This window comes from Canis lupus, chromosome 23 (assembly GCF_011100685.1).
Source record: "Canis lupus familiaris isolate Mischka breed German Shepherd chromosome 23, alternate assembly UU_Cfam_GSD_1.0, whole genome shotgun sequence".
Classification (NCBI taxonomy): domain Eukaryota; kingdom Metazoa; phylum Chordata; class Mammalia; order Carnivora; family Canidae; genus Canis; species Canis lupus.
The window spans coordinates 2540610-2556053 of NC_049244.1; the positions used below are offsets into that span (position 1 = coordinate 2540610).

Here is a 15444-nt window from a genome sequence, read left to right on the forward strand (position 1 = left end):
AGGGATCCCCCATGAACTCCTTTAATTTTTGTTTGTTTGGGAAACTCTTAATATCTCCTTCTATTCTGAATGGCAGCCTTGACGGATAAAATATTCTTGGCTGCATATTTTTCCCATTCAGCATGTTGAATAAATCATGCCACTGTCTTCTGGTCTGCCAAGTTTTTGTGGATGTCTGCTGCTAACCTTATTTGTCTTCTCTTGTAAGTTAGAAATTTCTCTTCCCTTGCTGTTTTTAGGATTTTTTTCCTTATCTCTGTATTTTGCAAATTTTACCACAATATGTCTTGGTGCTGTCCTGCTTATGTTGAATTTGATGGGAGTTCTCTGTGCCCCCTGGATTTGGATGTCTGTTTCCCTCTCCAGATTAGGGAAATTTTCAGCTGTAATTTCTCAAATAAACCTTCTGTCCCCTTTTCTCATTCTTCTTCTTTCAGGCCTTCTATGATATAAATGTTATTACACTTCATGTATTTGCTGAATTCTCTAAGTCTACATTCATGATCCAATAGTTTTCTTTCCCTCTTCTTTTTAGCTTCACTATTTTCCATAAGTTTATCTTCTATATCATTTATTCATTTCTCTGCTTCTTCCATTTTGTGGTCATTATATCCAGTCAGTTTCACATCTTGGTTATAACATTTCTTATTTCAGCCTGATTAGTTTTTAGGTCTTTTATCTCTGTGGTAAGGGACTCCCTGGTATCTTCTATGCTTTTCTCAGGCCCAGCTAATATCCTTATGATTGTTGTTTTATATTCTGGATCAAGCATATTACTTATATCTGTTTCAATTAGATCACTGGCTGTGACCTTTTCTTGTTCTTTCTTTGGGATGAATTCCTTTGTCTTGGCATTTTCTAGGTCTCTGTCTTCTTCTCTGTGTTAGGAAAGCCCGTTATGTTTCCTGCTGCTGAGAGTAATGGCTTTATTAAGAAGTGGTCATATACTGTCCAGTGCCTATCTCTTCAGAGAGTATTTCTTGCATATGCTGTGTGCACTCTGCTGTGTTTTGGCTAGTCTTTCCCTCAGGCTAGTCCTCTGCAGAGTTTCTCCTTGCCTGCAGTGGCGGGTGTTTGATCCTTGTCCAGAGTGTGGCAAGTTTTAAGTAGGTATGCTCTGGCCTGCTTGTTAAAACAGACCTGATGCTATTTCCACTAGAGCTGAAACTTTGCTGAAGTCTATGGTCTATGACTTGGTGCACATGAGGGTTGTTGGAGGGGGCACTCTGGTGGTCTTCTCGGGGAGAGGCCTGCTGCTGATTTGGCTCTCAGGCACACTTGCCCTAGTAAAAAAAAGTATGTGCCGGGCACAGGGGTACAGGGCTTGGTGTAAGTTGCTCAAGCCTCTGCTGTGGGTGGCTGTGCTGCACACTTACGTCTGACCATGCTGATGGACAGAGAGCATTAACATAGTGCTAACCCACTCTCTCATCCCCATTGAGGGGAGTTTCCTTACACTGTTCTCCAGGAAGCCTTCATAGAAGAGCAAACAATCTCCTTCCATGTGTTCCAGGCATCCCTTAGATCACGGCTCTCACCCTGTGTCTAAGCCATCTGCCCACCAGGCAGCACAGCGTAGTGTACCTGTGCTTTATCTCAAGCACCTTAGCTGAGTTTCAAAATTTTAGGGACCTGGTGTGGCATGGACCCACACAGATCCTCTGAGGGAGGGTCTCACCATCCTGGGGCTAGGGCTGGTTTGTCCCAGAAAGGTAGTTGCATGAATGCACAGGCACTTGGTGTTTAGAGTAAAACACAGCAAAAGCCCGCATCCAGGTTTGCTGCCCTCAGCAGGTGTCTCTGCCCCTATGCTAATGAACAGGGCAGCACAATGGCACTGCCAACTCTTTTGTCCTCTGAGACACAGTACCACCTCTCCCAAATGCACTCCAAGAAGGGGAACTATTTTTCTCCGTTTGACCCAGGGGGTCCTCAAGAGCATGCTGTCTGCTTCTGGGCCTTTGCCACCCTCCACAGGAGCATAGCTCTGTGTGCCAGGCTCCACCCAGTCACTGCACAAACTTCTAAAACTTCAATCTTTGAACTTCTCTGGTTGTAAAAACTCATAATAATAAGGCATTCTCATTTTCCCAGCCAATAGTTTTGGGAACTCCCTGTGTACTATACTATCTTTGCCTTTGACTTCTGATAACTTAAGTATAATGTGTCTTGGTATATACCTCTTTAGAGTCAATATTTTGGAGGTCATTTGGACTTCATGAATCTGGCTATTTCCCTCCACAGATTTGGGAAGTTTTTATTCATTATTACTTTTAATAAACATTCTGTACTCCCCTTTTTTCTCTTCTCCTGGTGCTCACACAATGTATTTTGGTTTACTTATGGTTTTCTTAAGTCTCACAGGCTTTCTTCATTCTTTTCATGCTCTTTCCCTGTATTTTTTTCTTTTGACTGGATAATTTCAAATTATCATTATAATTTCAAACTTCTCTTTAAGTTCACTAATTCTTTCTTCTGCTTGGTGAAGTCTGTTGTTGAAATGCTCTAAAAGTTATTTCAATTTAGTCATTGTATTCCTCAGCTTCAGAATTTGTTTGGTTCCTTTATTTTATGGTTTCTACCTCTTTGTTGTACTATTTATTTTGTTCATGTATTTTTTTTCCCTGTTTCATTTAGTTGTCTATCAGTGTTATCTTGTAGCTCACTGAGCTTTTTTAAGATGGTTATTTTGAATTCTTTGTCAGGCAGTTCATAGGTCTCCATTTATTTAGAGCTGGTTACTGGCATTTTATTTTGTTCCTTTGGTGGTATCATGTTCCCCCAATACTTCATGATTATTGTAGCCTTGCATTTGTTTCTGAGTATTTAAAAGCAATCACCTCTGCAGTCTTTATAACCTACTTTTGTCAGGGAAAGCCCTTCACCAATCAGCCTAGCCACAGATTTTGGACAGGCCAGTTGACGGAGACCATGGGTGGACCCAGCGCTGGACTCTGTGGGTGGGCTTGCTCTTTCCCCCAGAAGAGAGCTCATTGGCTGAGGGGATCTCTCTTGTCACTGCACTGTGCTGGCTTGGGGGAACCTAATGCAGATAAAGTGAAACTGTTTTCTTACCGTTCTCAATTACTTTCCTCATTTCTGTATTCCACTGGTGTGCTGTAACCACTGACCTGAATTTTGGAGCTCTCCTAAGCTTTTCTGTGCATGGATGGTTATTAAATTGGTATTTTTATAGGATGACAAGTTCTGGGATCTTCTGGGATCATCACTCTTCTGAGAGTTCTTTATATATTCTTTAAAAAAGTCCTTTTCCAAGTATGTGCCTTGCAAATATTTTGTCCCAGTCTGTAGCTTGTCTTTTCATTCTCTTCACATGAACTTGTGCAAAGCAAAATTTCCATTTTTTATAAGATCCAACTGTCAATCTTTCATTTTATGGGTCTTGCTTTGGTATCAAGTCTAAGGAATTTTTCTTATCCATAAAGTCTGAAGATTTTTCTCCAATTTTTAAAATGAAATTTATGGTTTTATATTTAAGCCTGTGCCCATTTTGAGTTAATTATTCTATAAGGTGTGATGTGTAGGTATGAGGTGATTCTTTTTTGCCCGTGGATACCAAATTGTTCTAGCATCATTTGTTGAAAAAGCTATCTTTCCTCCATTAAATTGCTTTTGCACATTTATAAAAAGTCAGTTGGCATATTTGTGCAGGTCTGCTTCTGTGTTTTCTATTTAATACCATTGATTTATGTGTCTATAACCTCTAGTCCCATTCATGTTGTTGCAAATGGCAAGATTCAACTCTTTTTGATGGCTGAGTAATATTCCATCATATATATATATTCCACATCTTCTTTATCCATTCATCTGCTGATGGACATCTGGGCTCTTTCCATATTTTGTCTATTGTGGACATTTCTGCTATAAACATTGGGGTGCATGTGCCCCTTTGAATCATGATGTTTGTATCCTTTGGATAAATACCTAGTAGTGCAATTGCTGAATTGTAGGGTAGTTCTATTCTTACCTTTTTAAAATAAGATTTTATTTATTTATTTGAGAGAGAAAGAGAGAGACAGAGAGAGCATAAGCAAGGGGGAGAGGGGCAGGGAGAAAGGGAGAAGCAGATTTCCCACTGAACAGGAAGCCCAACATGGGCTCCCATCCCAGAACCCTAAGATCATGACCTGAGCCAAAGGAAGATGCTTAACCAACCGAGCACCCAGGAACTCCTCTGTTTTTGCCTTTTTAATGAACCTCCATGCTATTTTCCAGTGGTTGCACCAGTTTGCATTCTCATCAACATCATAAGAATGTTACACTTTATCTGCATCGTCACCAACATCTGTCATTTCCTGAGTTGTTAATTTTAGCCATTCTGACAGGCACGAGGCAGTATCTCCTCATAGTTTTGATTTGTATTTCCCTGATGATGAATGATTTTGAGCATCTTTTCATGTATCTGTTGGCCATCTGTATGTCTTCTTTGGAGAAATGTCAATTCATGTCTTCTGCCCACTTCTTGACTGGATTTTTTGTTTTTTTTGGGTATTGAGTTTGATAAGATCTTTATAGGTTTTGGATACTAGCCTGCATCTGATAAGTCATTTGCAAATATCTTCTTCCATTCTGTAGGTTGCTTTTCAGTTTTGTTGACTGTTTCCTTTGCTGTGCAAAAGATTTTTATCCTGATGAAGTCCCAATAGTTCATTTTTGCTACTGTTTCCTTTGCCTTTGGAGACATGTCTAGCAAGAAGTTGCTGTAGTCAAAGCCAAAGAGGTTGCTGCCTGTGTTCTCCTCTAGGATTTTGATGGTTTTATATCTCACATTAGGTCTTTCATCCATTTTGAGTTATTTTTTATATGGTGTAAGGAAATGGTCCAGTTTCATTCTGGATGTAGCTGTCCAATTTCCCAACACCATTTGTTGAAGAGACAGTCTTTTTTCCATTTTCCTGCTTTGTCAAAGATTAGCTGACCGTAGAGTTGAGGGTCCATTTCTGGGTTCTCTCTTCTGTTCCACTGGCACTGTTTTTATGCCAGTACCACACTGTCTTGATGCTAACAGCTTTGTAAGATATTTGATTTCCGGTATTGTGATGCCTCCAGCTTTTTCAGCATTCCTTTGGCTATTTGGGATCTTATCTGTTCCATACAATTTTAGAATTGTTGGTGCCAGCTCTATGAAAAATGTTGATGGTATTTTGATAGAGATTGGATTGAGTGTGTAGATTGCTCTAGGTAGCATAGACATGTTAACAATATTTGTTCTTCCAATCCGTGAGCATGGAACATTTTCCACTTCTTTGTGTCTCTCTTAGTTTTTTTTCATAGTATTCTATAGTTTTCAGAATGTAGATCCTTTACCTCTTTGGTTAGGTTTATTCCTAGATATCTTATGATTTTTGGTGCATTTGTGAATGGGATTGATTCCTTGATTTCTCTTTCTTATGCTTCATTGTTAGTGTATAGATATACAACTGAATTCATGAATTCATTTTATATCTTGCAACTTTGCTGAATTTCTGGATTAGTTCTAGGAATATTTTGGTGGCCTAGGAATTTTCTCTATAAACCATCATGCCATTTGCAAAGATAGCCAGTTTTATTTCTTCCTTTCCAATCTGTGTACCTTTTTTTTTTTTTTCTTGTCTTATTTTAGTGGCTAGAACTTCCAGCATTCTACTGGGTAAGAGTGGTGAGAACAGAATCCTTGTTTTCTCTTGATCTTAGGGGGAAGCATTTAGTCTTTCACCTTTAGGTATGTTATTAGTTGTAAGGTTTTGCAGATGCTTTTTAACAAGTAGAGGTAATTCTCCTCCATTCCTAACTTGATTAGAGTTTTCATAATTAATAGGTGTTGGAATTTGTCAAATGTCTTTTCTGCACCAATTGATATGATTATATGATGTGATGAATTGATACAACTGATTGATCTTTGAATGTTGTACAAGTTTTGCACATGTGGAATAAATCCCACTTGGTTATGGTGTGTAATTCTTATACATACTTAAGTTCAGTTTGCTAACATTTTGTTGAATATTTTTGCACCTAAGTTCAAGAGTGATATTGGGGCAGACCTGGTGGCTCAGCGGTTTAGTGCCACCTTCAGCCCCTGGTGGGATCCTGGAGACCCGGGATGGAGTCCCACGTGGGGTTCCCTGCATGGAGCCTGCCTCTCCCTCTGCCTGTGTCTCTGCCTCTCTCTCTCTCTCTCATGAATAAATAGAATCTTTTTTTTTTTTTTTAGAAGAGTGATATTGACATAAGCTTTTCTTTTTTTTTTTTTTTTAAGATTTTATGTATTTATTCATGAGACAGAGAGGTAGAGACACAGGCAGAGGGAGAAGCAGACTCCATGCAGGGAGCCTAATGTGGGACTCCATCCCGGGTCTCCAGGATCATGCCCTGGGTCGAAGGTGGCACTAAACCGCTGAGCTACCCAGGCTGCCCAAACTTTTCTTTTTTTGTACTGCTTTTGCTTGGTTTTGGTATCAGCCTCCTAAAATGAATTGAGAATTGCTCTCTCCTGTTTTCTGGAAGAGATTGTATAAAATTGGTGTTAATTCTTCTTCAATATTATGTAGAGTCCTTGAGTGAAACCATTTGGGCCTGGAAATTTTTAAATAAGTTTTTGTTGATGAATTTGATTTCTTTAATGGTTATATGACAATTCAGATGATCTTAGCTGCATTTTGGTAGTTTATGTTTTTCAGTAACTTGATTCATTTCCTCTAAGCTTTCAAATTTCTTTTAGGAAACTGAGCATGAAGTTGTTCATAGTATTCTCGTTATTTTTAATGACTGCAATATTTGTAGCAATATGCCTAATTTCATTCATAAGTGATTTATGTCTTCTCCATTTTAATTTTTGTCAGTTTCATTGATCTTTCTCAATTATGTTCTTATTTTCAATTTTATTCATATTTATTTTTATCTTCATTTTTCCTTTCCTTCTATTTGCTTTGAATTTATTTTGCTTTAACTTTCTAGTTTTCTGAGATAGGAAATTACATTATTGGTTTGAAATCTTTCCTATTTGGTCCAGCTTCTGTGGAAATTATTTTGGTGTTTCCTCACGCATTTACTGCTATTAATTTCCCTCTTGGCACTGCTTTAAATTATGTCTCACATTGTTTGACATGTTGTGTTTTCATTCTCATTCAGTTATAAGATACTAAAATTTTTCTTTTGAGAAGCATGTTGTTTAATTTCCAAGTGTTTGGAGATTTTTCTGTTATCTTTCTGTTATTGATTTCTATTTGATTCTGTTATGGTCAAAGAACAAACTCTGTATGATTCCATTTTTTAAGCTTGTTGGAGTTTGTATTATGAACCAAGATATGGTCTATCTTGGTGAATGTCCCATGGGCTTTTGAAAAAAAAAAGTGTATTCTGCTATTGTTGAATGGTGTGTTCTATAAATGTCAATTAGATTCTGTAAATTGATGATGTTGTTAAATTCTTCTATGTCCTTAATGAGTTTCTGTCTAGTAATTCTATCCTTTACTGAGAAAGGAATATTGAAGCCTCCAACTACATTTGCAGATTTGTCTATTTCCCCTTTAAACTTTATCAGATTTTATTGCATATATTTTGAGACTCTGTGATTTGGTGCATACACACTTAGCATTGTTATGTCTTTGTGTAGCTTGATCTTTTTATCATCACATACCTTCCCTCTTTTTCTCTAGTAATTTTATTTGTTCTGAAGTTCATTTTGTCTGTTATTGATATAGCCACTCCTGCTTTTTTAAAAAATTAATATTTCCATCCTTAAATTTCAACATTCCTACATCACAGAATTAAAACATTCATGCCTGTTTTAAAGTTTGTTGTTGTTGTTGGCAATTGACAAAATTCCAAAAGTCATTTTTCTTTCTCATAAAAAGCTGCTATGATTTCATAACATTGGATTTGACTGTGGGTTTTGGTTATAATACCAAAAACATAGGTAACAAAAGAAAAATAGGTAAATTCACCAAAATCAAAAGCTTTTGTGCATTATAGCACACTACTCAGAGAGTGGAAAAACAACCTACAGAGTGCAGAATACATTTGCAAATCATATATGTGATATGGGATTATATGAAGAACTCAACAACATAAAAACAAATGGCCCAATTCAAAAATTGGTAAAAGACTTGAATAGACATTTCTTTAAAGAAGACATACAAATGACCAAAAGCACATAAAAAAATGTTCAATAACCCTAGTTATTAGAGAAATGGAAATAAAAAATCATAATGGGATACCACTTCACACCTGTTATAAATGAACACACATACTATAAACAAACAAAAATAAAATAACCGGTGTTTTTGAGGATTTGGAACAATTGGACCCTGTGTATTGCTGGTGGGAATAAAAATGGTATGGCTTCTGTGGAAAGTTTTTTGATAGTTCCTCAAAATATTAAACCTAGATTTACCACATGATACAGCAATTCCACATCTAGGTGTATACCCCAAGGAACTGAGGGCGGGAACTCAAACAGATACTTGTATGCCAGTGTATATATCAGCATTATTCACAATAGCCAAAAGATGGAAAAACTCAACTGTCCATCATAAGATGCATGGATAAACAAAATATATATATAATATTACTCAACCCTAAAGTCAGATACAAAAAGGAAAATATGTTCCACCTGTATGCGGTAACTAGAATAACAAATTTACAGAGATGAAAGTAGATGAAAGGTTACTATGGGCTGAGGAGAGAAAGGAATAGGGAATTATTGGTCAAGGGGTAAAGAGTTTCTTTCTGGCAAAAATAAACTATTGAGAATATGCCAAAATAAAAAGATATTGCATGGTGAAGAAAACTATCAATTAAACAAAAAAGCAACCTACCGAATGGGAAAAGATATTTGCAAGTGATACATAAGGGATTAATATCCAAGATATATAAAGAACTTATGTAACTCAAAACCAAAAAAAAAAAAAACCACACAAATAATTTGACTAAAAATGGACAAACGACCTGAATAGACACTTTTCCAAAGAAGTCGCACAGATGGCCAACATATGAAAAGATGCTCAATATCACTAGTCATCAGAGAAATGCAAATCAAAACTACAAGATATCACCTTACACCTGTCAGAATGGCTAGTATCCAAAAGAAATAACAAGTGTTGGTGAGGATGTGGAGAGAAAGGAATCCTCATACACTGTTGGTGGGAATGTAAATTGGTGCAGCCACTGTGGAAAACAGTAGGAGAGTACTAACAGAAATATACAATTCTGGCCATATATGCCATGCATTCTATCCTTCTATTCCTCACTCACCTCCTATAGCTTCAAGCACCCCCTACTGCTGCCCCACAGAAACACTTTGATTATACACAGTCTTTTGCCAAATTAGGCCAGTGTCCAGAGAGGGCACTGGCTCCTTATCTCACTTGGGCTTATGCCAAAATTTGAGCCTTAATGCAAGAAAATGCAGACCTTTTAGCCTATGCTGTAGCCATTAATATGGGGCCAAAGGGAAGAACAGTGGTTATTAAACAGAATTGGGTAAGTCCCAAAGTAACAACAGATAGTGTTGCAAAGTCCACTAACTTAAAAGATAAATATAGATAAGAAGATAAATATAAGAATATTGGTGCTAAACTTGTTCAAGATGTTGCCAGTAATACAAATGAAGAGGCTGGGGATGGCACCGCTACTGCTACTGTACTAGCACACTTAAAGCCAAGGAAGGCTTTAAGAAGATTAGAAAAGGTGCTAGTCCTGTGGAAATGGTAGCTGTTGATGCTATAATTGCTGAATCTAAGTAGTCTAAACGTGTAACAACCCTTGAAGAAATTGCTCAAGTTGTTATGATTTCTGCAAATGGACACTAAGAAATTGGCAACATCATTTCTGATACAATGAAAATGGTTTGAAGAGAGGGTGTCGTCACAGTAAAGATAGAAAAACACTAAATGATTAATTAGAAATTATTGAAGGTATGATGTTTTATTGAGGTTATATTTTTCTGTGCTTTATTAATACATCAAAGGGTCAGGAATATGAATTCTGAGATGCCTATGTTCTCCTGAGTGAAAAGAAAATTTTTAGTGTCTTATCCATTATACCTGCTCTTGAAATTGCCTATGGGCAGTGTAAGCTGTTAGTCATAACTGCTGAAGATATTGATGGAAACACTCTAAGTACAGTGGTTTTGAGTAGGCTAAAATTTGGTCTTTAGGCTGTAGCACTCAAAACTCCAGGTTTTGGCAACAATAGAGAGAACCAGCTTAAACATAGGGCTACTGTACTGGTGGTGCAGTATTTGGAGAAGGATTGACCAAATCTTGCAGATGTTCAGCTTCATGCTTTAGGAGAAGTTAGAGAGGCCATTGTGACTAGAGTTGATGCTATGCTCTTGAAAGGAAAAGATGACAAGCACATTTCAAATTGAAAAATGTACTCAAGGAATCATTGAGGGGCAGCCCCGGTGACCCAATGGTTTGGCGCCACCTTCAGCCCAGGGCCTGATTCTGGAGACCGGGGATAGAGTCCCCATGTCGGGCTCCCTGTATGGAGCCTGCTTCTCCCTCTGCCTGTGTCTTTGCTTCTCTCTCTGTGTATGTCTGTCCTGAATAAATAAATAAAATCTTATTTTTTTTAAAAAGAAATCATTGAGTAGTTAGATATTTCAACAAGTGAATATGAAAAGGAAAAACTGAATGTACATCTGGCAAAACCCTCTCTGAGTAGCTGTGCTGAAGATTGGTGGAACAAGTGATGTTGAAGTGAATGAAAAGAAAAAAAGTTACGGGTGCCCTCGGTGCTATACAAGCTGCTGCTGAAAAAGGCATTGTTCTGGCAAGGGGCTGTGCCCTGCTTCAGTGCACTCTAGCCTTGCATTCAGTAACCCCAGCTAATGGAGATTAAAAAATTGGTATAGAAATTATTAAATGAGTACTCAAAATTCCTGCAGTGACTATTGCTAAGAATGTAGGTGTGGAAGGATCATGGATAGTTGAGAAAATTATGTGACCTTCCTCAGAAATTGGTTATGATGCTGTGCTTGAAGATTTTGTGAATATAATGGAAAAAAGGAATCATTGATTCAACTAAGGTTGTAAGAACCTTTCTTGGATGCTGCTGGAGTAGCCTCTCTATTAATCACAGCAGAAGTTGTAGTCACCAGGGTTCCCAAAGAAGAGAAAGACCTAGGAGTGGGCAGAATGGGTAGAATGGGAGATGGTATGCATGGTGACATTTTCTAATTCCTAGAATAGTGCTTTACCATTACTAATGAACTGTGAGAGGAAGCTCAAGGCAGAGCTCCTCAACGATAACCAGAGAAGTCCGTTGAAGGAAATGACTGAAGAAAAGGCTGCCTGATGTTTAAGAAAATCACTGTAACCATCAGTTTACTGGTTTCAATTGACAGCATATGATGGTTTACTGCTGTCACTGTCCATACCTACAGATAATTTGCTTTGTGCTTTTGAATAAAAAGATATTTGTACATTCCTGGTAACTGAGTACAAGAGCCATGTACCAAAGTACTACTTTCAACTTAAATCACTGAGGCGTTTTTACTACTATTCTGTTAAAATCAGGATTTTAGTGCTTGCCATCACTAGATGAGAAGCTCAGAAGTAGCCATTCTGTGGAGAGTAAGAATAATTGTGTACAAAGTAGATGAAAAAAGTAGAGAAATATCCACATTTGTGACAACCTTTGTGTAACAAAAATTTGTTTAAAGTAAAAAAAAAAAAAAGAAGTATCATACAACCCATTAATTCTACTACTGGGTATTTATGCAAACAAAACAAAAGCATGAATTGAAAAAGATATATGTACCCCCGTGTTTATTGCAGCATTATTTATAATAGCCAAGACATGGAAGCAATCTAAATGTCTGTCAATAAGTGAATGGATAAAGAAGGTATGACAATATTCCATGTTATATTCCATACACAATGGATTATTACTCGGCCATAAAAAAGGATGCAATCTTGCCATTTGCAACAACATTGATGGACCTAGAGGGTATTAAGCTAAGTGAAAGAAATCAGACAGAGAAAGACAAATACTGTATGTTTTACTTATATGTGGAATCTAAAAAACAAGGCTAATACACACAAAAAAGGCAGAAACAGACCCATAAATACAGAGAACAAACTGGTGATTGCCAGAAGGAAGGGAGTTGGGAGGATGGGCAAAATGGGTGAAGGAGACAGTTTTGGAATGAATAAGTCATAGGGCTGAAAGACACACCATAGGGAATATAGTCAATGATATTGTAATAGCCTTGTATGGGGACAGATGGGAGCCACACTTGTGGTGAGCATAGTATATAGAGTTGTTGAATGAATATGTTGCACACCTAAAACCAATGTAGCATTGTATGTCAATTTATGCTTCAATAAACTATATTTTTAAAAATCTAGATGCAATTGTAAAAAACAAAAGAAAATCATCATCTCTCTTTTTGAGATGATGAAAGAAAAAAATTCTGCAAATGGATAATGGTGAAGTTTGTACAACCTTGTGAAATACCAGCTATAGTTATTGTTTTGCAAAATTTTAATGATTTTTGCTAAAAAATGACATTATCAAAAGTAGAGAATGAGTATAGGTTATAGGGTTTCAGGGTAGCTTGTGATTTTTTTTCTTAGCTTTTTTAACATCTGAACAACTCAGTGGGAGATTCCATTTCTAGAAACCATAACCAGGTCCTCCAATGTCTCCTATGAATTTATAGAATTTCATTCTTGAACTTCAAAGACATAAAAACCAATAATGAGGAACTTTCTGGCATACCTGGTTTTACACAATCAATGTATTCCTAAAAAAAAAAAGTCAACTGAATTGTTGGAAATTGAATTATATTTGAAATGCACTAAAGAACTTGGATATTAAAAGAAAGCCTACATTGAATCCTTTTGTACAACAAAGAATAATTTTTATAAAGCAAAAAATTACCCCTAATTTGCTTGATGTGAAAACTCAGGCTTGAGCGTACAGTTTTGTGACTGTACAAATGGGAGCCCATTTAGACACACAATGGCTCCTCTTCTTCCTTTCAGCCCTGAGGATGTGCAGGTGGAAGGAAGAGGTAGGAAGGGTAGGAGGATGTCAGCATTATTTACAAATGTTCACAACCCATTTCCTACTTGAGTGAAAAGTATTTTCCTAAGCAAAGGAAGACAATAGGACCCAGAGCCTTCAATGAGATCAACACTGATGTGACAATGGGAGCTCTTTTCAGGAAACACACTGTGAAGAATAACAACAAATATCACTTAAATTCAGAATTTTAGGCAGCTGAGGTGGGGTGGTGAGGTGTGGGAGTTCACAAGTCATCCATGATGGCTTTCAAACTGTAACCAGCTACGCTAAAATCAGCCAGATAGCTATTGAGAGATACACAAATTCAGAGACCCCACTCTCAGAGGCAACAGATTCATCAGTTGAATCTGAATTATCAACAGATTCAGTCTGATTTTCTTCCCAAGTGGTTCTGGTTTTGATGCACAGATTTCAGAACCACTGATTTACAAGCCTAACCATAAAAAAGGGAGTGAGTAGAGGCTCTCCTCTGGTACTACTACCCTTATATAGTAGGTGGCTCTGTGTGTGATGGGTACCTGCTTGTCTCACTCATCTGTTTTGTTCTTACCCACTTCTCCCTCCCAAGAACTCTTGGAGCCTCAGATGCATAGACTTTTTCCTTTCTTTTTCTATTTGGATATCTTATCCCCTTTTATGATTTCATCTAAGTCTTAATGGCTGACAGAAGAATTTTACCTGTACTAGTAGAGAACCCTACGAGAATTGACTCTCAGGACAAGGAGAATGATAATATAAATAAGAACTAAAGTAGTTGGAAAATGTAATCTCTCAGGCAATAGCTAGGCCAGATTGTTGTCTTGGAACAAAATTTAATTCTTGATATTTTTGTGTACTTTTTGCAACATTTTGTCCCTGTGTGGTTCCCCAAAAGAAGGTCATGAGATAATGATTCAAGTGTGCAGGGCACCTGGGTGGCTCAGTCAGTTGAGCATCTGCCTTTGGCTCAGGTCATGGTCCCAGGGTCCTGGGATTGAGCCCAGTATCAGGCTCTCTGCTCAGCGGGAGCCTGCTTCTTCCTCTCCCTCTGCTTGCTACTCTGCCTACTTGTAGGCAAGTCATTCTCTCTCTCTTTCTGTCAAATAAATAAATAAAATCTTAAAAAAAAAAAAAAAGAATCAAGTGTGCTTACTTTATCTGGGGAAAGATCCCAGGAAACATCAACATGGGAGTGAAGAACGTACATGTGTTAAGAGATGTAGGAAGGCAATAAAGAGAATATAGGCAAGAAGTTACTACCATGAGCAACTGGAACTTAGCTATTCTGGGAACTCAAAGAGCCAGTGTAGAATACTGTGTAGTGAGGAATTAACATTACCCAAAGAGAGATCTGGCTTTTGTGCTTGGCTAATGAGAGGTGATCTCTAGGCTTCTGGAAATGTCCTGCCTGAAGGAGTGTCCCTTTTTGCCTGGCAGCTTTGACCACCAAACAGTGTAACAATGTAATTTATAGTGCAGCCTTTGGGCCTGAGACTAAAAGGTCAGAATACAAGCAGTATGTGATTGAGTCCTAATAAAAACTCTGGATGCTGAGGCTCTGTGGGCCTCCTTGGTGGACAATATTTCATGTGTATCATGGACACTATAGCTGAGAAAAGATAACCCTTTCCATGATTCCACTGAGAGAGGACAACTGGAAGCCACACATCTGGACCCTCCTGGACTCTATGCATCTCTTTATTTGGCTGATTTTAACCTATTTCTTTTCTCTGTTATAAATTATAACCATGAGTATAATAGCATTCAGTAAACTCTATGAGTCCTTCTGGTAAATTTTTGTAACCAAAGGTGGCTTTGGGGGCGTCCAAAAGCAATTGGTATCAGTAGCAAGGATAGTATTGTGTGAATGTACTCCCTCCAAATTTGCTGTTGGTTCTAACTCCTATAAACATGCAACCCAGAGTTAATCCATTCAAGAGGTAAGTGATACATACTGGCAGAAAGCAGCTTGTAGGGGGCATTAATTCTCTGGCACTGCCAGTCTGGTTCATTGATAGCAAAGTAGACTCCAGGTCTGAGCAAGCCCCAGCCTTGCTCACAAACTCACAAAAATGCCCAAGTTTGCCATTTGAAGTTAGCAGCAAGTACTAAAAGTAAAAAGTAAGGAGATATGAGTGAGTCACTGGCAGCATCTGCTAATCATTTCTTTTTTTTTAATATTTTTTTAAATTTTTTATTTATTTATGATAATCACACACACACAGAGAGAGGCAGAGAGAGAAGCAGGCTCCATGCACCGGGAGCCCGATGTGGGATTCGATCCCGGGTCTCCAGGATCGCGCCCTGGGCCAAAGGCAGGCGCCAAACCACTGCGCCACCCAGGGATCCCTGCTAATCATTTCTTTTTTTTTTTTTTTTTTTTTCCTGCTAATCATTTCTAATCTCTTTCCCACAATGTGGATAATG

At 37.8% G+C, this 15444-nt stretch overlaps 1 pseudogene; it reads left to right on the forward strand.

The window, feature by feature from the left end:
* The first annotated feature begins 1202 nt into the window (after nt 1-1202).
* Nucleotides 1203-11183, forward strand: LOC100687334 (annotated as a pseudogene).
* The last annotated feature ends 4261 nt before the right edge of the window (nt 11184-15444 follow it).